General features: G+C 37.3%; 1 long non-coding RNA gene across 1 annotated transcript in view; it reads left to right on the top strand.

Annotated features, from left to right (window-relative positions):
• LOC119241127 (uncharacterized) overlaps positions 1-27566 on the top strand; it is a 178359-nt gene that overhangs the window by 111908 nt on the left and 38885 nt on the right. The window contains exons 4-9 of the long non-coding RNA XR_005124250.2: positions 2550-2782; positions 5738-5971; positions 8511-8550; positions 8870-9002; positions 20004-20192; positions 20744-20892. This is a non-coding gene — a long non-coding RNA (uncharacterized LOC119241127). The remainder of the gene's footprint in view (positions 1-2549; positions 2783-5737; positions 5972-8510; positions 8551-8869; positions 9003-20003; positions 20193-20743; positions 20893-27566) is intronic.

Below are 27566 nucleotides of genomic sequence, written 5' to 3'. Positions count from 1 at the left end.
CCTATTTTTGCATTTGGGATTGCCAATCTGCTATTTATGCATTTATTTAGACTTGGGAAGGAATTGAAAGAAGCAAAATTTGTCAGATTATGTAATGTAACAATTTTTTCTTTAAATTCTGAGGGAATATCCAACGTTATTATGCAGTCACTTCTAGTGACAGTCTCAACAATGTTTCTTTTGTGGCGTGAGAATTTTGAAGAGGGGTGGCAAAGACAGGGGTGCAGGAAAGGGATGGGTGGACTGTCACTGTATTTGACAATTTTAACCAACATTTCATTCTTGAAACTCTCCCACACTTTCTAACTAGAACATCAAATCTTCATCTCTTAAAAAAACAGAGTTCACATTCTCCAGCCACTTCCTACTGATAGCCTAAGAGAACTGCCCAAACTCACTGAGGATATGACAGAATCAGAATTAAATGCAATTTCAATCTTTTTTCCATTAGGCTATCTTTCTTGCTTTACTCTGTCTCTTTTTCCATTATTGACTTCTCTTCATCTTCACATTGTCTACTTAGGGTGGTATGAAAATTCAATTTCCAAGTCTTTCTTGAAAGATGATTCCATAGTCTAATTAAGATAGCTAACTTCAGATTAGATATACTATATATATTTATTAATTAATCTAATCTGTTATCATAGCTTCAGATGTTTGCATTCACTCCAAATCTGGCCTTTTGCTTCTGATACCTGCTGCATACTTCAACTGAATGGAATATAACAATACAGGGAGTCTGGCTTATGGAAAACTTAAAACATTACTTAAGTTCCCAAATCAGGATTCCTTCCCATCACTTCTTCCTACTAATCTTATCAAAATTTCCAGAGTGTCTTAAATTTGCAACTTGGAGACCTTAAAAGCTATTTAGGAATAAAGGGGGTGGGAATTGTATGGGGAATCTAACCAAGATGAAAATGCATACATTGTGCAAAAATGAAAATTGAGGCAAAAATATATAAAATTTTAAAAAAAGCTATTTGGGGAATCATGGCATGAGTCAAGTGTTCAAAGAGATATAAGAGTCTATTTCTTCAAAGTGTTTTGTTAAAGATAATGTCACAGTGTATTTGAAAATGACTTCCCACATACCTCAAAATACTTTCATAGTAAAAACTTTCCACACTTTTGTTCATAATGTCTCTTCGATTCAATCTGTTCCTTTCATTCTCTTAGCCCTGTTTCTTGCCTTTACAGTTTTTCATGCCTAGCTTATGACATCATCATTTAGCCTCCTTCCCTTTAGGCCAACATCTACCTGTTGAGATGATTATCCTCAGAATACCTCTTGTTGCATCACTCCATTCAAGAACTCCCCTTGGCTGTAATTTGCTCAACACATCAAACCTAAATTTTCAAGCCTCCAACCTGACAACTTTTCTTTCCAGGTCTATCCAACCACTTTTCTCATTTATCTCTAACATGGCCCCTCTCAGATGGAAATATTTCTTTAAAAGAAGACCTTTTGGGCCTCCCTAGTGGCACAGGGATTAAGTCTCAGCACTATGGAGCTGTTGCTAGCCACCACAGCATGAGTTTGATCCCTTGCCAGGGAACTAACCCACAAGATGCAGCAGACCTCTCCTGTCTTGCCCGCTGCTCCCCTCAGCAGTGTATTTTGGTAGATCCACCTGTTCTGCTCCCTGCTCTGTCTCTGGTGAATCCTCTCACCCCCCATGCCTCTAGCCTACACCTCATTTCTTGTATACATAAATAATTTAAATATATATATAAGGACTTGTAGGTGTGAGGAGAGATGAAGTTAATGGCGAAACAACCTTTAGAATCAGACAGACATGTGTGTTAATACATGTGTAGCTCTGTGTGTGTGTGTCTTCTCTGTAAAATCAGAATATTATCTACATAAAGTTGTTCTGAGTATTAATAAAATTACCAGGTATAACTGCTCAATGATAACAACAGATACCAGATTAACACAAACATTGAAAACATTCATTTGGTACTTTAAGTATATTAATTTAATTAGTCCTTGGGACAAACTTTCCAGTTAGCATAGAAGATTCTGCTCCCTTCTTTCATTTAGTAAGAAACTTCCAGGGCCTCCCCGGTGGTGCAGCGGTTGAGCGCTGGGTTGCGAAGCTGCCCGCTGCCTCTGCAGCGCCAGTTCGATCCCCAGCTGCTCCCTGGCCACCAGAGGAGGGTCCCACATGGCGCGCAGACCTCTCCTGCCGCCCGCTGCTCCCCTCAGCAGTGTACCTCGGTCCTTCTGCCTGCTCTGCTCCCCGCTCTGGCTCTGGTGAATTCTCTCACCCTCCCACGCTTCTGACTGTACCCAATGCTTGTATAAATAAATAAAAAATAAATCTTTAAAAAAAAAAAAAAAAAGAAACTTCCAACCCAAGTTTTATTTAGGCACATGGATGTTCACCTTCAGAACATGTTTCCCAGCCTCCCTTGTTGATAGGTAGGGCCTTGTAATTAAATTCCAGTCAAGATAATGTAACTGGATGTGATATGAGCGACTTCCTGGTCAGATCCCTCATAAAGATATTCTTTGCCCTCTTTTTCTCATTTTCCACCTCCAGTGGGCTAAAGCATGGCATGGTCATGGTCAAATGAGGACAATATTCATGATCATGGTAAAGAAAAAAAACCTTGTTGCCTTGATGACCTTCTGGAGCAAGCTTCTGCCTAAACTGGACTGCCTCCTACCTCTGGTCTACTTAATAAGAAAGAAGTGACATTATCATGTTCGAGATTCTGTAACTGAGAGGTTCTTTTTGTCATGGCAGCTTATCCTATGACCTCAATAATGAAGGTAGGTGCAACTATTGTCTTTATTTAAAATATAGGAAATTTGAAACCAGTAAAGAAACTTTGGGAAAGAAACAGACAAGACAAAGTCCATCTGGGTCTCAAAAGAATATTTCTGAATCTGAACAAGAAGATTACTGAGATTTGCCCAAAGAGAACTGGTAGAGTCCACCCATACTGTTCAGATACTTAATAAGCAGTGGCATGAACTCAGCACTTGAAAAGCTTAGTGGGGAAAGATATTTAAGAAATTGAGAACCATATTTGGGTGCAAGTTTCACTTGGTGTGAATGCCCACTGATTGGAGTAATTGATAAGATTAGATAAATTCATATTTAGCTTCCAGATTAATTTGAGTATTTGCAACTGCAATGGTGACATTCAATGGGAAGACTTAATGTTATTCTGTATCTGGTAGCAAAATTCAGTCTTCAAGTATTCTATGCATTTGCCAATTTCTCTTTCAAGTTCTCTCATCTTTGCTCTGTCAATCTGAGTCCATCAATTCTCCAGGCATTCTCAGTAAACCTGATTTGAATTATATGGAAATTTTTTATCGAATGCAAATTGAATTGTACTGAATGCATTTATTTCACCAGCGTGAGATTTAGTTCTGTGATAGAGATATCAACAAAGACTATAATAGTGTTTTAGAGGATTGCCATGCAAAGATATCTAAAAGAAAATGGAATTCTTTATGCCCAAGGAAGAGGTACCTCCTTACAGACCACTCATCATTTGCTCAGCAAAATTGTATCAACAAGCCATATCAAAGTGTGATTAAGAGTAGGGACTCAACAGTAAGACTGCACCATTAGTTGTGTTTTCTGGGCAGTTATTTGCCTGTGACTCAGTTTCTTTATTTTTAAAATTGAGGAGTATATAGATTCACAAAGTGCATTTGTGAAAAACAAATGCATTAAGTAAAAGCATTTTTATTTTTTTTAAAAAAAATCATTTTGCACACAAGAACTGGGGTACAGGCCAGGGAACAGAACAGGTGGGTTGACTGAAGTACACTGCTGAGGGGAGCAGCTGGCGAGTCAGGAGAGGTCTGCTGGACCATGTAGGTTGCTCCCTGGCCGGGGATTGAACTCATGGTACAGTGGCATGAATAGCTTCATAGTGCTGAGACTTAAGCCCTTGCACCTCCAGAGAGGCCCAGTAAAAGCATTTTAAAACTGCATAGCGTATAAGAATCCCTAAATAAATGTTAACTACTGTTATCAGTGATTTATTGAACATCTGCTATATGCCAAGTCCTAAAAAATATAAACTCCTCCTTCATGGCATACAAAGTCTAGGTAGAGTGAAAGACCTGCACATAAATACTTGCAGTAATGGCTGTAGGGACTTCTGCCCAGGGACGGGTATTGCAAATGGCAGGGCCAAGTTTCTTAAATGGTGAAAGGTCTCTTGGAGAGCAAGTATTCCCTTCTTCTTAGGAGACAGCACTGTATTCCTGTGCGTATTTAAGGATGATGGTATAATAATAGGACACTCAAGGCAGAATTTATAAAACTGGTTTCCAGTCTCAATTGCAAGACATGCTAACTACTAACTAGGAGTTGCTGTTTCCCTCAGTAAAATAAGATAATAACTATTCTGCAAATTTCACAGTTTTTGTGACAGTAAAATAAATCAAATAGGAAAACATTTGCTAAGCTATAAAACACTATATAAATAAAAGATGTTAATTATGATTTTTTTTAAACCATAATTCGGGCCTCCCTGGTGGCGCAAGGAGTTGGGCACTGCGCTATGAGGCAGTCCGCAGCCTCTGCAGCACAAGTTCGATCTCCGGCCAGCAAGGGGGCAACCCACATGACACAGAAGACCTCTCCTATCTTGCCCGTTGCTCCCCTCAGCAGTGTATTTCAGTCAGTCTGCCTGTTCTGTTCCCCACTCTGTCTCTGGTGAATCCTCTCACACACACCCCTCCCCCACATCTCTGGCCTGTACCCAGGCTCTTGTATGCATAAATAAATAAATCTTTAAAAAAAATAAAATAAAACCATAATTCTCCCTACTCAGAAGAGAATCACTTTCAAATGTCTGTCAGTGACTACCTATAGTGCCGGGTGCAAATAGGAAGCTTCATTGGTTCACTACATGACTCACCTGGTTAGTAATGATGGATCCATTAGAACAAGCTGCACAAGAGAAGTGTGAGCTGCCTCATATTTTACATACTTCACTTCATTCAATATTAAGATCAAAGTAGATAAAGCTTCTGCATGAAGGTAGCCTAGTAAAGGACCATCAATTCATTGAAGCATTAAACAATTAAAGTTGTATGTCTGTGGGAAAAAGAAAACAATTGTTTTTTTTTTCTTTTTTTTAAGATTTTTTTTTTTTAAAGAGGCACGTATTTTATTCATTCATTTATTTGTTTGTTTGTTTTTGTTCATACATGCACTGGGTACAGGCAGAAGCGCAGGAGGGTGAGAGAATTCACCAGAGCCAGAGCAGAGAGCAGAGCAGGCAGAAGGACCGAAGTACACTGCTGAGGGGAGCAGCGGGTGGCAGGAGAGGTCTGCGTGCCATGTGGGACCCTCCTCCCATGGCAGGGGAGCAGTCGGGGATAGAACCGGCGCCGCAGAGGCTGCGGGCAGCTTCGCAACCCAACGCTCAACCGCTGCACCACCGGGGAGGCCCGAAAACAATTGGTTTTTATGGTTTGAAATTGTCATTTGCTAGAAGCCAGTGAAAATTTCTGGAACCCTAGCAAACTATTAGGTTTGGTTTTTTTTTCCTACTCTATTCTGCTCTTTTTTTTTCATTTTATATATTTTTACATCATTTTTCATTTTTGCATAATGTATGCATTTTCATCTTGGTTATAGTCCCCATACAATTCCTACCCCCCTTGTTTTCATCCTACTCCCTCTTCCCCCCACTGTAGTGTGTCTCTGGTTTATAGTTGCTTGTTGATTTTTGATTTTTACTTTGTTGTTAGTTTTAAGAGGCAGAAGCTTTTCAAACGCTTTCCTAATGGCAATTGAAGTACTGGCTACTGTGGTAACAATCGAGGCTGGGAGAATGAAGACCTTCTGGAATACGGCATTCCCAAGCAGAGGGTCATGTGGATCACAAGGGCATCAGATGAAGGAGCCACAGCCCCAGTCACAGTGATATGAACCTGGAGCTAAGCCAAAAACCTTTTCTATGCTTACTTCCCAGGCAGAAATAGGTGTGGGGAAAGAGTAACATGGATTCACGGTTAAACTGGGAAGGGATTCACGGTTAAACTGGGAAGAAGATCTGAGGTGTACCTGCTGGCAAATTCCATTGTCTCAGGAGGAGAAGTGAGGAACCTGAGACAATGGATAGATGGGTCCTAACAGGCAATTTGTAGTTTTGCAAGTAGAGACAATGTGTCAGTATATACACCTCTTGCTTGTTTATGAAAAATTGCAGGTGAATTGTTTTCTCTTTTTTTTCTACCCCCCCCCTTCCCCGAGTGGCAGGCTACTAATAGCAAGTCTGTACTACCCTCGATAAGTATGACCTTTTACTAGTAGAAGCCTCCTGCCTTGAGTACCAGTAATGGGACCTGGAACCATTTGAAATGTATTTACTCACACCCTTTGTGGCCAGACAGACAGGTTAGGACAGAATCCCCTCTAGGACCAAGAGGTGTTCCATGACCTTCCTCCACAGAACTCTTCAAACACAGAGCTACAGCTGTTCCAGGGGTCAGATGTAGTCTTATGGGAAAGGGTTTTCCAGTTTCCTTTGATATGCACATAATATATTCTCTGGCAACTATTTACATAACATCTGCTCATTTTTTTTTTTTCAAATTAAAGCAGTAACATTTTTTCCCTTGTCTTTGGGGAGACAATCTGCATGGTAAGAAAAAAAAAAGTAACGCAGTATTATTTATGTTGACCACTCAAGTCCCTAGTTGATTACCTTTTTCTCAATTTCCAAGAGAGCCCAAGTGAAAATTTAAACTTAAATTTAAACATTAAATTTAATGTTTCCATTTGCTCATATTATCAGAATGTGAAAAATCAACAAGGACAAAAGGAAATTTTATGCAAAATCCTGTTTTCTTACAGGAAGAGAACATGATGAGCCTTTGTAAAATAATTGCCTGTCTCTAGGATGCACATAAAACTAAATGGTAGTTTTCATTGTGAAAATTTAAGCATTGAGATTGGGAATGTTTACTAATGAAAACTGATGTACTCTCCTCTTATTCTAGGTTGTATTAGCTTGCTGTTACTACAGTAACAAATAACTAGAAACGTAGTGACTTAAAGCAACACACATTTATTCTCTAGCAGCTCTGTAAAGAATCAAGGTAGAAATCAAGCATAGTTTTCACTGGGCTACAATCAAGGGGCCCCTGGGCTGCATTGCTTTCTAAAGACTCCAAAGGAGAACACATTTCCTCCCTTTTCTAGCTTCTGAGGTATGGTGGCCCCTTTTTCTGTCCTCAAAGCCAGAAACTGTGGGTTGAGTCCTTCTGTCTTGATACATCTCCCAATTCTGTTTCTTCTGCTCCTCCATGTCCCACTTTTTTAGAACATTTATGGGGTCCACTGTGATAATCCAGAATAACCTCCCTATTTAAGATCAGTCAAATAATACCCTCAATTCCATCTTCAACCTTAATTCCCCTAAGCCATGTAAACTGCCATATTTACAAATTCCAAGATTAGGACATGGACATCTTTGAGGAAGTTGGGGGAGTGGGCATTATTTTTCCACAATAGCATCTTGTCCTCTGAGTATATATCTGCTCAGAGAATCAGAACAGAATTTTTAAAAAGCAAGATCAATGCCACCTCCTAACTACAGAGCTAGTAGTGGAAGAAGACTGGAATCAATAAACCAGGGGAGAATAAAGAGTTACAGACCCCATTACAGTAGAAAGGGGGTGGATATGGGAGGCAGTCTAAGCCTTAATAGAGTCCAGGGTTTATTTGTTGTTTCAGGGATTGGTAGAAATAGTCCTTGTGAATACAGACAGCAGTGACACAATGCGCCGACTAGAGGACCTGTTTTGTTATCTTAGACTTTTCACTTGAATCACAGACTTGATATTTATGGCAGGTTCTCAGAGCTACTGGAAAGCGGCCAGGAAAGAGGGCCTGGCCGCCCATTCACAAGTCACCGCTAAGCCTTTGAAATCACACACCTGAAATGCAAGCATACCTTTGCATGTCAAAAATGTGTTCAAGTCTGAATGCTTACAATAACCAATAACCAATCATTCTATATGGCCTAGTGGCTTTGAATATTTTAGAAAGTAGTTTGATGATAAATGAAGAAAGTTATGCTACAAAATGCTATTTGCTTGAAAGGCATAACTCCAAAGGGGAATTTTACCATGTACCTTTTCAAAATACTTACCAAGTGAAAACTTCATAATCTGAATACAGGGAAATATGCAGACATGTTGTTTCACTCTACATGTATCCCTGCAATCAAAATATAACTGAAAATGTTTAAAATTCCTCCAGGATCAGCTTTTACATAGGCAGTTTAACCCTTTATGCTCTTTGTAGTGACTAACGTATTTAGTTACAGTTGTGTCAATTCCTTACATGTTTTGCCTTTTCTTTTACTTGTTTATATGTTTATTTCCTGTACCTTTACCATGTCAACAGTTTTCTTAGTTTTTCATTGTTTTCTCCATTAAACCTAATGTTGCATCACTTAACCCTAAATGTATTTGCTTTTAACAAATAACATATTTTCCCTTTCTTTTTTTTCAGTTTGTGATATGATTAACATCAAGCTCTGTATAAGTTTAAGGTATACAGCATAAGTGCTTAGATATTTATTGCAAATTATTACCAGTAAATTAATATTCATCTCTCTTACAGTTATAAAGAGAAATCTGTTTCCTATTTTTATTCATTGTTATTGTTTTGATTCACCTTAATTTAAAATAAGTTTGTTTTATGTAGATCCTTAAGGAAATAGTTTACATTAATTGCATCAATGAATGCTTGAAACTAACAAAGTCATACATGCACGTGTATTTTGTTCTTACCAGAACATTGAGAATGTAACACAAAACTAACTCAACTGTTTTTATTTCACTCCTTGATTTATGCACATTCTCTACCAGCCACGCTCTACCTTTTGCTTATTGAAAAATAAGAAAGACCCATAAGGAAGAGAAACTATGGGCTGCTTCATCTTTCCCACTCCTCCATGTCATCATTCCCAATATAAAATGACTGATATGGAACAGAAACATGGTAAGTGTGTTAGCTCTCTAGGGCTGACATAGCAAAGTACCACACACTAGGTGGCTTGCTCAACAGGTATTTATCTTCTCACAGTCCTGGAGGCAAAAGTCAGAAATGAGTTTGCCATCAAGGTCAGATTACTTCTCAGCCCTCTTTCCTTGGCTTGGAGATGCTGTCTTCTCCCTATGTCTTCAGATGGCTTTCCCTCTGTGTGTGTCTGTGTCCATAGTTTCTCTTCTCGGGAGGTCTTCTCATGAGGTTCATGTTAATGACTTCATTAACTTAATTACCTCTTTAAGGACCCTGTCTTCAAATACAGTCACATTCTCCAATATTGGGAATTAGGATTTCATAACTTCGTAATATAAAAAGGGGAGGGGTCACATTCCAGCTCCTAACAGTAAGCAAGGATATGAGAGTTCCTTGGTTGTTTACGGTCCTCAAAGCAATATTGCCTTCTTTCTGCATCCAAAGCAAGTTCTGGTTCTGATGGAGCATGGCCTCTTGGGGCTGTCATCTTCTTCACTGACTTGATAGAACACTTACTTGTACTTTCCATGAGTTCCACTGAACTCTCATGTGTTGTGGGTGCCTTGGAGATCTGTGTTCCTGAGGCATTGAAAAGGCTGCATGAGAGTTACTAGCAAACACAATGATCTCTCTCCTCTCTTCCCACACAAGTTCAAATATAAAATTATTAAAAATTTCAAGATGGTAGCAACAGAGCACCAACCAAGTGCTCTTTAGAATGTAACTTCATGTAATTGCAGCTTGAGTGCCTGTTAAGTCACCCTTGAAAACAGATGTGGCCACCCACAGAAAGTATGGGCCCCTCAGTACAGTGAAGCTTCTCTGCTAAGCCTCACTTCTGAACTTGTCCAATATATAACATCATTGGAAATCTTTTCTCCCATTTCTAAAAATTGCCGTGTGTTTTCTGCAAAAATACCTGACACACCTGATAAAAATACGTTCCTGAGGGCCTCCCCTGGTGGCGCAGCGGTTGAGCGCTGGGCTGTGAAGCTGCCTGCAGCCTCTGCAGCACCTGTTCGATCCCCAGCCGCTGGTGAGGGTCCCACATGGCACGACAGACCTCTCCTGCCGCGCCCGCTGCTCCCCTCAGCAGTGTATTTCGTCAGTCTGCCTGTTCTGCTCCCTGCTCTGGCTCTGGTGAGTTCTCTCACCCTCCCGCACTACTGACTGTACCCAGTGCTTGTATAAATAAACAAATAAATCTTTAAAATATATATATATATGTTCCCTGAAATGCATACATAAGATGTATAGATAGAAAATATACAATCTACAAATAGGTTAATAGCAGCCCATATTATAACTTCTGCATAAAATTCTATATATCACATATTATAAATATACCTCCTTTATTTATAAATATTAGATAAAAACCCAATATGCTGCATAGCATTGAGTCTAAATCATGTTATAATAAACTTATCTTAATTTTTAAGTGGTTATTTTTATATTTCATCTTTATTTCATCAGCAGAAAGCTCCTACAGACTGTCAGAGTCCAAACTGGACACCTGGTGCCCTAACCTTTTCCTGTCTGACCCTGCTGTTCTGTTTCAGCAATTTCAAAAAGTATGTGTCAGCCACTAATGGTTTGTCAATCCAGCCCCATCTGTGTTGTGGTTTCTGAAATTCTTCCCAGTGTCTGGCAAGATATTTTGCTATTCCTGGTTTCTAGTGTTGTTGGAAGAAACTCTGCATCAATTTTTATGCTTCCAAGAGAATTCAATGGGAGTGGCAGGAAGGACAAACCAGCTCATTGACTTCGGTGCCAATAAATCCACCTGTTATATTGTTGTTTAAAAACAAAGACTTATGGGTTTTCCTGGAATTAAATAAAGCATATGCTGCATACTACCTTATAAAACTGACTTTGGAGCACACACAAAGTGAATGTTCTTCATGTGGGAGAAATTGACTCAAGGACACAATCAGGATTACACCCAATTCACCAATTCCCCGTCCTCCCCCAGTATTGTGTGATGAGGTCTCGTTTAGGAGCTAGAGTCCTGCTCTTCTGGGACTAGACATAAACATAAAAATGTGACAGGTCAGGAAATGAAAGTGTTAGAAAAAATAAAGAGTTGGGGTTAGAGGCGGCATGGGAGGCTGCTGCTATTTTAGGTAGAGTCACTATGGACATCCGTTCTGAGATGGAATATTTGAGACCAGAGGAAATGAGGAAGCAGCCACATGGCTCTCTGAGGGTATGAATTCAGAGGCAGTGAGAGAGCAAAGGCTCTGAGGCTGGCACTTCATACAGTTGAGGAAGAGCAGCAAAGTCAGTGTCTTTATTATAATTAGTCTTTTTCCTGGTCCCTAATTTAGGTTTTCTAAATTCCTGCTATGAGTGAGACCATCCAGTATTTTTCTTTATTTTTTCCCTGACTTATTTCACAGAGCATGATCCCTTCCAGCTCCATCCATATTGCTGCAAATTGCATGAGTTTATCTTTTTTGATTGCTGAGTAATATTCCATTGTGTATCTGTACCACATCTTCTTGATCCAGTCATCTATTTTTGGGCATTTGGGTTTTTTCCAAAGCTTAGCTATTGTAAATAGTGCTGCTATTTAATTATAATAAAGAAAAAATCAAAATCAACAAGTAACTATAAACCAGAGACACACTATAGCAGGGGGTAGTGGGGGAGGGGAGGGATTAGGGCCAAAATAAGGGGGTTGGGAATTATATGGGGAATATAACCAAAATAAAAATGTATACATTGTGCAAAAATTAAAAATGATATAACAACTATGTAAAATAAAATATTTTTTAAAAAGTCGGTGTCCCTGGAGAACAAACAGTGGGGGAGGAGGTGGGAGGTGTGTGAGATGTTTTCATTGTGAGGGAGATAAGAATGATGTGAAGGTTTCACTTGGAGGAAGAGTGGGTGCTCAAAGGCTAAGGACTGAGGCAGGAGGCTACTGCAATAGTTCAGGAGAAAAATGCTGCAGGCTGTGCCAGGGCACAAGTGGTGAAGATAGTGAAGTATGCTCAGATTTGGGATGTAATTTGATGGATTTTCTCATGAATTAAGAGTTGAGGTATGGTGAAAGACAACTATAACTAAAGTTCCAAGTTTTTAGCCCAACTGGACTTGCCAACTGTAATTCTGCACTATCTCTTCCTTTATTAAGAAAGTGCGTTGTAGCAAAGTAAATATTTGGTAGGATAGTAATGAACAACTTGTACTTTATTCTAACTTATAAAACAAGAAATATTTTGAATATTTAATTTTTTTTTATTTTCTTCACTATCAAATAATAAAGTACATGCAAACATATCCAACAACCAATAGTTGTAATCTGGCATACCTAATATCACATTTACATTTTCTGCTTGATTTTTATTTGAAGACATAAAGAATAAATGAATATCACCTGTTCCCTCAATGCAAGCTTACTTTAGGCCATTGTTTTCATTAGAAACTACTTTGGAGAATAATAAGAAGTTTGTTTTTGTAAAGATGCATAATCCCATGTGTTAGAAATAAAGTGATGATAAAATTCATTTTATAAACTAAGACATTTTAAGAAAGGGGATGTTGTAATAATTATACTATCATAATAGACATAAACAAGGACTGAGCAAGGCAGCTCAATTGTGCACATGATAGGAATAGGCATCGCAACTAACAGAGTGATAAGTGTTATAGTTTACAGAAGGAGGACTTGCTGCAGAGGCTGAGGTATGTGTTAATTCCCTCAATCTTCTTTTTTGCAGCACAACTAAGCAACCTTAGTGGTGGGCATGGCCATAAGTGTTTCTAAGCAGAGGCAAAAAAGAAGATTGTGGTTTGTTTGGTGTAGCACCATGTACAGTATAGAGAACAGAAATTGCAATATCAAGGGCTGGTCAAGGACTCTAAGGTTCAGGAGGAGACTGTAAGCCCAGCAGCAGTCCCAGAACCAGAGAGCAAGTGCCACTCCTGCCACTGTTCACCCAAGTGTCACAGCCCCACTTAATGCTCCATGGGTCATGTTCAAAAGCCAGGAGAAAGGGTATAATGTCTGGAAGATACTCATCATCTACATCATTTTACACAAATCAAAACATTAAAATATAGGATATGGCCTATAAAATATATCAAAGGCTGCCATCAAGGCTAGTTAAATTTGTGTAATGAAGTATTTTAAAAAACACAAAAAAGCAGCGTGAAAAAGTGACACCCGCTTACTTGCCAGTTTTACCAAATGTATTAGGATATATTTTGCAATATTTTCTTCAATTCTTTTATTTTTAAGAAGCAAAACATTACAAAATGCAGCAAAATTCTGCTGTTTATCCACCCTCATTTCATCGCATTTCTCTCTGGCTCACTCCCCAGTGGTAACCACTTTCCAGAATTGGGTATTTCTCAAGCTGAGGCACATTTTTCATACTTTTGCTCAGTATGGATTATACATTAAGATAGACTATTGTTGTGAATGTTTTAAGTCTATTTAAAAGACATCATACTATTTACAGTATACTGTAATGTTTTTTCTTACTATGTTGTTTTTTAGGTAAATTCACTGTAATACATGTAACTCTAATTTATTATTTTAATGTCTAAAATTTCATTGTGTGAATATGCCAAAGCGATACACAGAGATGATAGATCTCTCTCTCTCTCTCTCTCTCTCTCTCTCTCTCTCTCACACACACACACACACACACACACACACATGCACACACACAAATTTATTCTGCTAAGGAATGTTTACACTATTTCCAGTTATTTGCTATGGCAAAGAATGTAGCAGTGAATATGCCTTCAAATTGCTGCTTGTGCCCACAGTAGAGTTTTTTTTTTTTTTTTTAAGATTTATTTATCTATGCATACAAGAACTGGCCAGAGATGTGGGGGCGTGAGAGGATTCACCAGAGACAGAGTGGGGAACAGAACAGACGGACTGACTGAAACACACTGCAGAGGGGAGCAGCAGATGAGGAAGGAGAGGTCTGCTTCGCCATGTGGGTTGCTCCCTGGCCGGCCAGGGATCGAACTCGTGCTACAGAGGTTGCGGATTGCTTCATAGTGTGGTGCTTAACCCCTTGCACCACCAGCGAGGCCCCCACATGAAAGTTTTTGTTGAATATCCGTTCCCAACAAGACAGGATCACCTCATGGGAAATATTACAGCATTTTGTGGGGGAAATTTTTATTGTCACTATAATGACAATATAGTGGCATTTCCTGTGCTGAAGCCAAGGGAGCATGAAGACTTGCTCTGTATACTATGGTGGAACATATGCTTAAATGAGAACCCTGTTTTTATGTCATCCAAGTCTAGAACTTGACTCCATCTTATACATCAACACAAACTAGTGTTCACGTGCACTGGATGTCCAAGAAATGTAACTACCGTGCAAATGGAAAAAGACTGCATATTGTTCACTTCTTTAATAACTGTTGTCCATTTAGAAAACTCTCTCTACTACAGTAATGTAACATTTGTGTGGCTAAAACAACAGTGTATAGGGCCTCCCTGGTGGTGCAGGGGGTTAAGATGCAACCTATGAAGCTATCCGCAGCCACTGCAGCACGAGTTCAATCCTCAGCCAGGGAGATACCCACATGGCGCAGCACACCTCTCCTGACTTGCCCACTGCTCCCCTCAGCAGTGTATTTCAGTCAGTCTGCCTGTTCTGTTCCCCATTCTTTCTCTGGTGAATTCTCTCACTCCCCACACCTCTGGTCTTACCCCAGTTCTTGTATGCATAAATAAATAAATCTTTAAAAAAAAAAACCAGCAGTCTGTAATTGTAAAATTCACATGCACTTTTTTGTGCTTCTTCATCCCTCTAGTTTAGCTGTGTTCAAGCAAGTACTTATTGAAATAGGTATTTTACTATGTTATTTTATTTCTCCTTTATATTTAGATAATGACATTATGCTCATTTCTTTTTGAACTCATAAAGAAGGTTATGTTGGGTGTTACAAAATATTTGTTATTAAAGGAGATTGTTGAATCTGACAAAGAATCATTACCCTAGTGTACATGCCACACACATCCTCAACTTTACTAGATTTTACCCACTTTACTTGTAAGGTAGTTATGTTAGTTTATAATCCCACCAGCAGTGGCAAGAGCTTTACTTGTCCCACATGCTTGCCAACTCCTGAATTGTCACTTCTTAAAAATTACTGGCTAACTAATGGAGAGAACATAAAATCTGATTGCTGTTTAATTTCCATTTCTCTGATACTAGGGAGACTGAGAATCAATTTCACATGTTTGTGAGCCTCTGAAGGTTCTCTGAGAATTTCTGGTTCACATCATTCACCCACTTTTCTCCAGTTGTTTTTATATATTCCAGATTGAATCTTTTTTTTCATTATATGCTTTACTCATGTCCACTCCCTGGAATGTCTTTTCAGTTTGATTCTGATACTTCTATTCTGATACTTCTATTTTCATTTTGATGAAAATAGATTCATCAAAATATTTCTTTTTGCTTATGCTTTTTGTGTCTTACTTTTTTAACTTTTTCTACTTCAAAATTACTCCACCAGAAGTATTTCAATTTATACCAAAAGTATTACTGTTTTGCTTTTCACATGAAGGTCTTTAATTCACCTGTAGTTTGTTTTTATGACTTGGATGAGGCAAACATCTAATTTTTTCCAATTAAATTACTAATTCTCCCCAGCATTATGTATTGACTCATCTATCATCACCCTTTTTGTTAATCCTCCTCCACCAAGTATTATCTGATCTGTTCCTGAACATACTCTTCTGCTGATTAGGTCATTTTTCTAGTTCAGAACAAATATCATCTTAATTAGTTCAGCTTTGTAACAATATTTGGTAGGGAAATTCCCCAGCTATTTCTGTTATCCATCTTCAAAACTGTCTAGTCTCTTCTTAATCCTTTGTTTTTCCATACAAACTTTAAGGACAGCTGGTCACATTCCATGAAAAATCTGCAGGAATTTTAATTGAAATTAATGGCTAAATTTGGAGAAAAGTGACATCTCTACAATATTAAACCTTTCTGTCTATGTATTTATAAATCTTTCCTTTTAATCAAGTCTTTATTTATGTAAATTAATTTCTTCAACTTCCTAATAAGCTTTTCCTTTTCTTCCTGGATAGCAAAATATAAATAATTTTTAGAAATGGCAACATGCCCAATTTCAACTGAGGAGCAGACAGTAGGCATTCAATAAATGGCAGCTACTCTCTATCATCACCCCATGTTCCACCATTTAGTATTGAAAGCAAAATTATGTTCTATGCAGGGATCAGCAAATTATGGAAGACAGGCCAGAACTATCCTACTCTTATTTTTGTAAAGACACTTTTAATGGAACACAGATATGCCCATTTATTTACATACTGTCTGTATCTACTTTCACACTACAGCAGGAAGGTTGACTAGTTGCAAGAAAGCCTCTGTGCCTCCAGAGGCTTTAGTCTTTCAGCCGAAGAAGTTTGCCAATTCCTGGCCTTGACATCATTATTTGCCAGATATTACCTTGGATGGATCTACCCTCTTTTCCAGGGAATCCAGGGTAATTCCTTTGGGGGTGATCTTGTAATTATAGGGTAACTATTAGGAGAATTGGGAGAAGGGCTAGCAATAAGCCGAGGGTAGCAGACAGAGTCAGCCACAGAACATGCAGGGCTAAATACAAAAATAAAAATGCAAGGTCCCTTGTTCAAAATGCAAGGAAAAAAAAATACTGCTAAATATATAAAATAACTCACTTAACTTGCTAGGATTTTTTTTAAGTGTTCTCAGTAAAGAAAATTTAAAACCTGAAGTTATTAGCATGAACTTTGTCATTTTCTTTATATTGTGAAATGCCTATTTTAAATGCTACTATAAGAACAGTTGACTCACAGGCAGAAATACCAAAATTTCACAGTTTGTATTTCAGAACTGGTACATGCATATGTATTTCATTCTCATGAGCAGAGTGGATGCACTGTTCAAGACGAACTCAATAGTCTTTATAGTTATCTTCATTGCATACACTCTCCCACCACGCTCTACCTTGGGTTAACAAGTAAGGAAGAAGCAAAAGGAAAAGATACAACAGATCATCCTATCTTTCCCTTTCTTTCTATGTTATCATTTTCAGCATAAATGAAATAGCTAGTATAGAGAAGGGACAGAAGAAAAGATACGATAGGGTTTCTTGGTTGTTCATATTTCTTAGCATACCATTGCCAGCTTTCTGTAATTGAAAAAGTTCTGGTTGAAATGGAAATGTAGCCTTTTGGGACTGCCATCTCTCCAGCTATTCAGTGTAAATGTAACATGCCTAACTAGTACTCACTAATGTCACTGAACTCCTGTGCATAGTGGTCTGCTGGCATTCTGTGCTCATGAGATATCACAAAAACTACATACAAATGGTAGTGACAGACAAAATTATCAAGACTTTCGAAACAGCAACAGCAGAGCACATAAACCAAGCAAGGAGTTTCTCTGAGCTATTGAACCCTGAGTCACTTTACAGCTCACACTCCCGCAAATCCAGTCTTGATGGCAGAACAAAAATTAAAAGTTCAGAGTCTGGATCGTTGTCGACATTTTTGAGCTGCCAACAAACTTCAAACCTTTTCTTAACTAATAATAAATGTCCTGATGATTTAATTCTGATTTTGTTTTACTAACAGCTAAAACTACTCCATGTGTTCTCATAGATGTGTACCTAGGCACATGAGAATTTTTATTACTATTGTAAAATAAAATTTTTTTAATTATATTTCCCAGTTTTTGTTGTTATGGTATTTTAATACAATTCATTTTTATATACTGGCATTTTGTTTAGAATCTTTGCCATATTCTCTTAATAGTTCTAATAAGATTCTCTTGGATTTTCATCATAAATATATAAATATTGAAAGTGTTGTTTTGCTTTTTCAAGCTTTATATCTTTTGTTTGTATGTTTGTTTTACTACAACTAGCTTTTACCATCAGAACAGTGATGAACAAGATAGGTTCTTGCTCAAAGGGAAATCATATGGTCATCATTAGGTATCCTCTTACCGTAGAATTTGATGAATTGATTTTATCAAGTGAAAGAACTTTACTGCTGTTTCTGCATTACTGAGAGTTTTTATAATGAAATGAAGAAGAGGCTGATCAAATTTTTTTTGCACCCATTGAAACAAATGCTTTGTTATTTAATATTTAATGTAGAGAATAATACCAATTATTTAATTTTAAAACTTCTTTATATTCCTGAGCTAAAGTTGATCATCAAGCACTATGTTAAGCACATATATTTATATACCTCACCATACACAAATATCATATATTATACATATATTAATCTAAAGTGAACATCTATTTCATAAATATTATTATTCATTTATAACTTCCTATTCTTGCACTGTTCTTGCCTGGTTTTACTATCAAGGTTACCCTTAGAAAAGGAAAAGGACATGGGAAGGATTCCCTCTTTGCTGATTCTCATTATTTATTTGGCAATATATGTTTGACGTATATTTATTTAGAGCATGCTGTAAAATACAGGAAATATCTGTACCTTAAAGTTTGGGGAGAATGTTTCTATGAATAACATAGATCTTTTTGATATTTTTATTTATGTGGTTTGTTGTTATATTTTTAACTGCTAATATATCTTTACTGGTTTATATCCTCTTGCCTAAATATTAATAGGTAATATTTTTCCTAGAAACTTACCATTTTATTTAACTTTTTAAATGTGTGATAAAGTTCTTCATAACTCCAGTGTAATAATTATTATATTTCATATATTCACAAGTTTATAAATTCATATTCCCACCAGATTACACATTCCATCAGGTCAGGCATTTGAGCTGTTCTTCCACATACATCGGGTATTTAGTACAAGATAAATGCTTGCATACTAGTTGTTGAGTGAGCAAAAGAATAAATGAATGTAGGGCCTCCCCGGTGGCGCAGTGGTTGAGCGCTGGGTTGCGAAGCTGCCCGCGGCCTCTGCGGCGCCAGTTCGATCCCCGGCTGCTCCCCGGCCACCAGAGGAGGGTCCCACATGGCGCGCAGACCTCTCCTGCCGCCCGCTGCTCCCCTCAGCAGTGTACCTTGGTCCTTCTGCCTGCTCTGCTCCCCGCTCTGGCTCTGGTGAATTCTCTCACCCTCCCGCGCTTCTGACTGTACCCAGTGCATGTATAAACAAAACAAACAAATAAATAAATAAATAAAACATGCCTCTATAAAAAAAAAAATTAAAAAAAAAAAGAATAAATGAATGTCTAGTTTTAAAAACTGTGGGTATCCTTTCTTATCTAATTTTATTTTGTTTTGGCATACCTATTTATTATAGTTTATTTTAATAAAATAATTAAAACATTTAATTTTAGGAACAGACAGGAAGATTTTGGTGCATATGAAAGATAATTTAAACTCATTTTAAACAACCACTTATTTATGTAATTTAAAAATTTTTTTAATAACAACTCGAAGCCCAAACCAAATTTCACAGCAATATATTCAGAAAGTTTTCTTTCTTTCATGAAAATTGAAACTTTCTAACCAAGTAACAGTTGCTAAGGGATTTGAAATGGAGATTAGCATAGATTTGGATAGCACAAATGATCCTTTGTGCATGGTAAACAGTCTACTTTTCATTTAAAAATTAATATCCGTGTCTGTGATGCTCACTAAGACTGGTTTGAAAATAAGCTAAATATAATCCTCTTCTCTTTAATTTCCATGAGGCCAACACCACTTGATCTGATTATGTAGTTTCAAAAATTCAAGTTTACTGTATATGTGCCTAGGCCCTCTGTGTCCTCATGCTGAGAGTGTTAAGCAATAATTAAACTTATATCTCTTTAAGAAGGCTCTGAGAATTTACTCAGAAGCAGGAAGTCCAAAGAATCTTAATGCAGAAACACTTTAATTTTGTTGCCTCAGAATTTTGGAAATTATTCAGATTTTTTAAAAACAGGCCTATTATTTTGTTTTATGGAGTCCCACATGTCCCACCAATTTCCTTCATTTTAGACCCTTACCAATTTTTCACAGGGAAGCATCTACACTTATCCTCACTGACTACAAACCTACTGAACCAAGCCCGACCAAGGTGCTACTGTAGGAAGTTCTACCTGACTGCTTCCACTCCGGGTCTTTCAAACAAAGAAAGCAGCTTCTAGACAAGGTCATCTGTAGGGCACAGTCCATGACTTCCACCTGGGATCACAGTTCTAGAATTCAGTGAGTACCTCTGACTAATCTGGAGTTCTCAGGATTTCCAAATCATCATAAATCTCCAAATAAACATCTCAATTTTACCAATAAATGTTCTTTTTTAAAATACTCTGCAATGTCTGTCTTCCTATAACCACAAAGGACAATTATGTGAGTCACAAAACTTTACAGTGCCAACCAACAGATAATAAAGTGACTCCAAGATGGAAAATGAGAACTGAGAACCCACAGGGGGGAAAAAACAGTAGATAAAATGTCTTATTAATCAGACAGTAACTAATATTTCACTTGAATGTATATGCCTATGAGAGGAGTAATCTTAAATTTTAATATACTAGATTCTTGTAAAGTTCATGGTTAATAAATTCAGCAGTATTTGTAGAGTTCTGTCATATAGTCCACATATAGTTGTAGTTGTCATGGGTAAAAATTCATGCCTTTGGGAGTTTATAATCCATTTCAAGTGATAGCTCCTATAATCATTAAAAATAAGTTTTAATTTGAATTCAATCATTTATCTTTCTATGAGAAAAATGATTTTGCAAATATGATTCCAGATTTCTAGGCTTCTAGAAGAAGGAAAAGATAGGAGGAAAAATGTTACATCCTGCTAAAGTGAACTGTAAGCAACAGAAATACAACTAAACATAGTGACACTGAAGAGCAAGTGGAAGCGGGGGAGACCTTTGTATTAACACAATGTAAGGTAAGGATTAGCCTACTGATTCTCAAACTTGACTACATTTTGGCAGCTATGGCTACATAATTTGTGGGGTCCAGGGCAGAATAAAAGGTAGGACCCTCATTCAAACAGAGTTGAAAAGGCACTAAAGCAGAGTGTTATTTTCCTTCCACACGCTCTGTCTTGACAAAAAGTGGTGTTTTATTTGCTATTTAATAATGTCATAAGTAAAAAATAAAATTTCAAATTATTAGCATGCATTTCATGATTTCCTTTATATTGTTCCTTGCTAATTTTAAAATAAAAATATAAAAACATTTAGCTGATAGGCAGAATCACCAAAATTGTACAATTTGTGTTTCATAGCTCATACATACATGTGTATTTTGTGAAAATGTGTATAAACCTAAGACAATAGTTTAGGTTGTATTTATTTCATTTTTTGATTCACTCTTTTATTTAATTTATTCATTTTCTTACATCATTGTTCATTTTTGTACAGTATTTGTTTTCTCCCCTCAGGTGTAGCCCCCGTAGTTCTTCCACCACCACAGCACCCATGATCCATCACCATAGTCCCTTGTGCTCTTCCCTCTCTTTTGACCTCTCAGCCTCATGATTCACTCTTTGATACACTATCTTTGACATACTGATGTGTAAGGAAGGCCTAAATGTAGATGTTTCATCTTTCCCTTTTCTACCATGTAAGAGAAAGTCTCAGCATTAATGAAATAGGTAATAAAAGTCATGTAACTAAGACAGGATATGATAGGTTTGTTCGTCTTCGAAAGCATGGTAAGCTTTTTTTTTAAAGGATTTATTTATGCATGCATGCAAGAACTAGGATACAGGCCAGAAGTGTGGGAGGATGAGAGGATTCACCAGATTCATAGTGCTGTACTTAACCCCTTGCATTGTAAACTCTTACAATCTTGCAAGCTCTTAAAAAGCATTGTCTTCTTTCTATGTTTGAGGCAAGTTCTGGTTTAAATAACCAGTGTCACTTCTCTGGGCCTCTATCTGGCCCAATTACTCAGTTGTAGCTGTAACATGCTTAACTTGTACTCTCTTGAATTTCACTGAACTCTTAATGTGCCATGGACCCATCACAATTCAGTGTTCAAGGGCATCTCAGAGGCTGCACATGAATGATATTGTTGGGGCACAAGAGAAATTCCCCCTCCCTCTGTGTTCTTCTGAAGCTGGGCAAGTTATCAAAACAATCATTAGATAGATGAGCAAAGGGAAAAAAATCAATTTAATAATGTACACACTTGGGAAGGAGGAGCTACAATGAATAAGGGGTATAAACCTTTAAGTGAGGGGCTCACAGGCCAGGAGATAAGAGAGACATCACTTCATAGGACAAGGAGGGGATGACTTCACCTTTCCTCTCAGAGTTCTTAGAGACCTCATCTTCACATATAAACCTGCACCTGGATGATGATGTCTGCCACCCCATGACGTTATTCTAGGTCATAAAAAGGGGAGCAGTGATGCTTCTCTCATTAGGGAAAAAGTGAAAGCTTAGAAAGTGATGATCTCTTCTTCAGTTAGGGGAAGGAAACAGGACTGAGAGAAGGGCTAGAGGTTCTCCTCAATCTCTAGGGTCTTTATTACTCTTAAATAAAAATAATCTGCATTTTTCAAATATTACTGCAATTCGCATGAACCACAAAAGACTCTAAATATCCAAAGCCCCCCTGACTAAAAAGGAAGGAAATGGAGGCATCACACTTCCAAATTTCAAACTGTACTATAAAGCCATAATAATCAAAGCAGCATACACTGGAATAAAAACAGGAACATTGACCAATAAAATAGAAATAAATAGAATAGAAATAGAAATAGAGAGCCAGAAATAAAATCACATTCAAATGGACAACTAAGCTATGACAAAAGAGTAAACTATATACACTGGAACAATGTAAGACTCTTTTATAAATGGTATTGGGAAAATTGGACCGTCACATACAAATGAATGAAACTAGGTAAATATCTCACATTACACATGAAAATCAACTTGAAATGGATGAAAGACTTGGATGTAAGAACCAAACCATAAAATACAAAAAGGAAAGATGAGCAAAACACTCCATGATATAAATGTCATAAAAGTCTTCACAGATTCATCTCCAGAAGCAAGGAAAAAAGATGAATATAAATAACTGGGATGGAATCAAAATAAAAAGCTTCTATACAGAGAAAGAAACAGTAACCAAAATGAAGAAATGCCTCACTGATTGGAAGAATAGGTATGTACACCTTCCATCAGACAAGGGACTGATATCAACAATCCATGAGGAACTCATACAACTCAACAAAAAGAAAACAAACAATCCTATCAAAAAATGTGCAGAAGAACTAAATAGCTACTTCTCTGAAGAAGACACACAGATGGCTAAAAGATATTTGAAAAAATGTTCATCATCATCATCATTTATCATCAGGGAAATGCAAATCGAAACCACAATGAGATATCACCTTACACCTGCAAGAATGACCAATATCAAAAAAATAAATAAATAAAAACAGAAACAAGTGCTGGTGAGGTGTGGAGAAAAAGGAACCATATTACACTGTTGGTAGGGATATAGTCTGATATAGCCACTATGGGAAGAAGTGTGGAGGTATCTCAAAAAACTAAACATCTATCTGCCATACAACCCAGCAATTCCACACCTAGGTATCTACCCAAAAACACCAATTCAAACTGAAACCTGCATTCCCAATTTCATAGCAGCACTATAATAACCAAGATATAGAAATAATCTATATGCCTCAGAACAGATGAGTGGATCAAGAATATGTGTTTATATATATATATATATATATATATACACATACATACATACATACACACACACACACACACACACACACACAATGGAATACTACTCAGCAATCAAAAAAGATAAACTCATGCCATTTGTGGCAGCATGTATGAAACTCTTAAGGGATTATGCTACATGAAATAAGCTAGAAAGAGGATAAATACCAAATGGTTTCACTTACATATGAAATACAGAGAAATTAAAAGGAGTCAGACAAAGAAACTATAAAACTGAGCCTGGAAAGCAGGCCATAGATTTGAAGCATCTGGGAGTGGGGGTGGGAGAGGGAAATGGAGAAGGGTTGAGGAGAAAATAGGACAGGGAAAAAGTACAATGGTCTATAGTGGAGGATTTTCAGTGTTTTGGTGGTAAAAGAGCTAAGGTGACCACACCTGAGGGGAGAAATCCTATGCTGTGAAAATATTTACAAAGTTAAAATAAGAATGCCTCACTAAAATAATAATAATAATAATCTGCATTCTTTAAATAATAGTAACAGGCCCCACAAGACCTCAGCTGCCCCTGGTTCTATTATAATTACCAAAGTGACACTCACTAGAAAAGACCTCTAGACATATTGAAAAAAGCCTATCTGACACTTTTGGGAAGACCCATCCCAGAGCATGATCCATTTTCCCATCAAACTTCACATAAAAATCACAGTTGCAAAGATAAAATTATTATGAATTTCAAGAGCAGAATCTTAAAGCAAGCAAGGGGTCTTCTGAGCACTGACCCACAAAATCAAACATGGTCTGAATATCAGAAATATTATACATCCTCTGAAATTCTATACATAAGCAAGGGTAAGAACAGTTGGGTTTCAAAGGCTCTAATATTCACAGATAGTCAAATAAACACAAGTTGGGAACATAGGTTTTCACTCTACCATTAGAAGGTTATTTTTCATTAAAACCATTCATGGCACATCGGTGTGTTGAGGCACATGGCACATCGGTGTGTACCGTCTCACTTTAAAAGTTTTACTGCAGTGAAAACTGGTTCCTCTTTAGAGGACATTTTGATAGTACTTATCAGACTTCTAACTGTTCATCAAAGCATTGTTTATGAAAAAGAATAAAGAGAAAACAACTTAAACATACAAAATAAGAAAATGATTTAATAAACTCTGGCACAACCATGTGATGAAGGATCAAACAACCAGTAAAAAAACATGAAGAGGTTAAGGAAAAATGTTTGAGAAATATAAAACTTTCGGGAGATCATTTTATAAGTACAAGTAAATCATCTATCTGTGTGTGTGTGTGTGTGTGTGTGTATTCTGGAAGGATGTCAAAGAGATAACGATTTTCACTCTGGGTAGTAGAATTTGTATAACTTTTTGCTTTAATTCTATTTAATTCAACTGTGTGACAGTTACTTTCTAGTAAAGAATGAGAAAAGAAAATCATGAATGGGAATTCAAAAAGAAAGTCATTAAATTTGGATTCTAAAATCATTATATATTCACTCACACCTTCATTTTCCACCGATTATGAAAACCATCACTGAGTTGCTTATCCTTTAGTTTCTCCATCTAAAAAATGGGAATGATGGTTTATATATCTTCCTTCTCAGATGTAAATGAAATTATTATGCATTGTCCAAGCATTTTACATGTCCAGATTAAACATAAGTTCAGGTTATTATTTTTACAAATGCTTAGTATGCATCTAACTCTAAAAGAGTACAGTTATGTGCAAGATCACATAAAGCATTTTTTCCTGATTTTGTTCTCTGAGAAAATCAAAGTCATGCCTCTCAAGGAAAGGAGTCCATCAAAGACCTTATGATTTACATCGGAGGAAGGAAGGACGTGATATTTTATGATATTTAACATGAACAGTCTCACTCTAGTCCTTGCTATTGTTCCCAAAGATGTCCTTATTCCTTCAGAAAAAGATAAATGGTTGCAATTGTCCCTATTAGGATGGAGAATAATCAAAAGGAAAGCACTTCCTCACTAATTCCCGTCTCCATAGAAACCTCTCAGCTCCCCAAGCTGCTTGTCCACAGACATCAGTCCACAGTTTGCTGATATTAGGCAGTCTGAGCCAAAGTCTGCGTTCTCTCACATTGTGATACCTTGAAGAGTAAGCTGAAAGAACAAAAAGACTTGTGCCAAATTTTAAAAGATCCCACTGCATCAAATCTAAATCCTTCCTGTATTTTTTTTAAGTTTCTGAGAAACAGTCCCGAACATAAGTTAAAAAGGTGCAAGTAAAATGTGGCTGTTATCAGAGTGCACTTAATCCTGAATATCCTTTTCTGTTATTCATACTCAAATGGCACATTGATAAGAATGTGCTCTCTTCCCTAACTTTTTAAAAATAATTAGATCCTCTGAAGAGTGAAACCAGGCTGTGGGAATTTTTACCTGCTGTGTGAATAAGTCACTTTAATGTGGAAGTGATAGATGAGTAGTATTCATTCCCCGTGGCCCTTTGTTCTTATTCAGATCACAGGTGGGGGATGTTGTGGTAAATAGCCTTAGGCTGATTGAAAATATTTTAACTGAATGGCTAATTGGATTTAATAATTATACCAGAGTCTTAAATGCATTGAAGCCCATTGACCTGAAAAAGAATGATTAAGCTAGATTTCTGAGGCTAGTTGGACTAATAGAATTTTAGAACTAGAATTTGAGAGATCATTTAAGTCAAGATTCTAGCTCTACCTTTTTGCTGGCATAAACTGGGTAACAAGAAAAAAAATCAAAGACCTCATTCCATTTCTACTGAGTCAGAATCCTTAAGAGAAAGACCTAAGAATTTGTATTTTTATTGACATGCCAAATTATTTCTATAATCAAGCAAATCTGGAAACTTCTTTTCTGGTGTGACTGCTCATTTTACAGATACTAATATTGCTACATGGAAGTCTAGCTCAGAAATTGCAGTGCCTTCAGATAGAGAGTAAGACAGTAGAGAGTGGTGGGGACAGTGGCTAACAGGACAGAAACGTGCTACAGCGCAAGAGGAGGGTTTTAGTATTGGTTCAGGTCAGCTCTGGTCATATGTTGTGGGAAATGCAGGCACAAGTTTAACCAAATAGTTCATTTGTTAAGACAAACTAGAATTCAGATACTTAGGTAGAAATTACCAGCTTTTCAAATGCTAGTAAAACATGCTTGGAATGAATCTTGACCTTCAGCTACCAGGTTACCATGCATGCCCTTCCAAACAAAAAAAGACTGCAAACAGAAGGGCAACATTGAAAGAATAATTGAGGGGTTTTTTGGATCCTGAGACAAAGGCATTTTTTCTACCCTGTGTTCCCAACTCTTAAAGTTCTTCAAGTCATAGCAACTTGTAAAATTTGGGAGGAAGGGGAAATGAATTTTTAAAATTTCCTTACAAAACTAGATGCTATGACCTGATCTTAGTCCACATCTAGATGTCTTTTTAATAGGTATTCTGGATCCCCGTTTTAAGAGACTTGCTTAGCAGTTAAAAAGCACAGTTTACACGCTAATGACTTGATGAATGTGTAGGACCATTTTCCTAATTATGCTCTCTGCTGCAGACCAAGAATAAGCAGGTCAGTGGCTGTTGGTTTTAAATCTGTCTTGAAAAACAGAGAACTTTTAAAGTTTATATCACAGCTTTAAAAATGGACTTCAGGGAATATCATTCACAACAACTGTAGCTAAAGAGCTCAGTTACAAACAATGAGCAAGTTTAAACACTGCAGCCCTTGTATATTATGATATCCTGCCATTTGTATATAACCATTTGCTACCAGTCTCTGGCCCACCAGCCCCAGCAGTACTATTTCCTCCCGTCCTTTCCACTTCCCTGAGTGACAGAAGACCCAGCAGCAAAAATCCATGCTGCGAAGTGCCTGAGCAACAAGGTACTGAGG

Source organism: Talpa occidentalis, unplaced genomic scaffold (assembly GCF_014898055.3).
Source record: "Talpa occidentalis isolate TD23 unplaced genomic scaffold, MPIMG_talOcc4v2.1, whole genome shotgun sequence".
Taxonomy (NCBI): Eukaryota; Metazoa; Chordata; class Mammalia; order Eulipotyphla; family Talpidae; genus Talpa; species Talpa occidentalis.
Note: the sequence above shows the minus strand (reverse complement) of the source record. Positions and strands in the feature narration are given on the sequence as shown.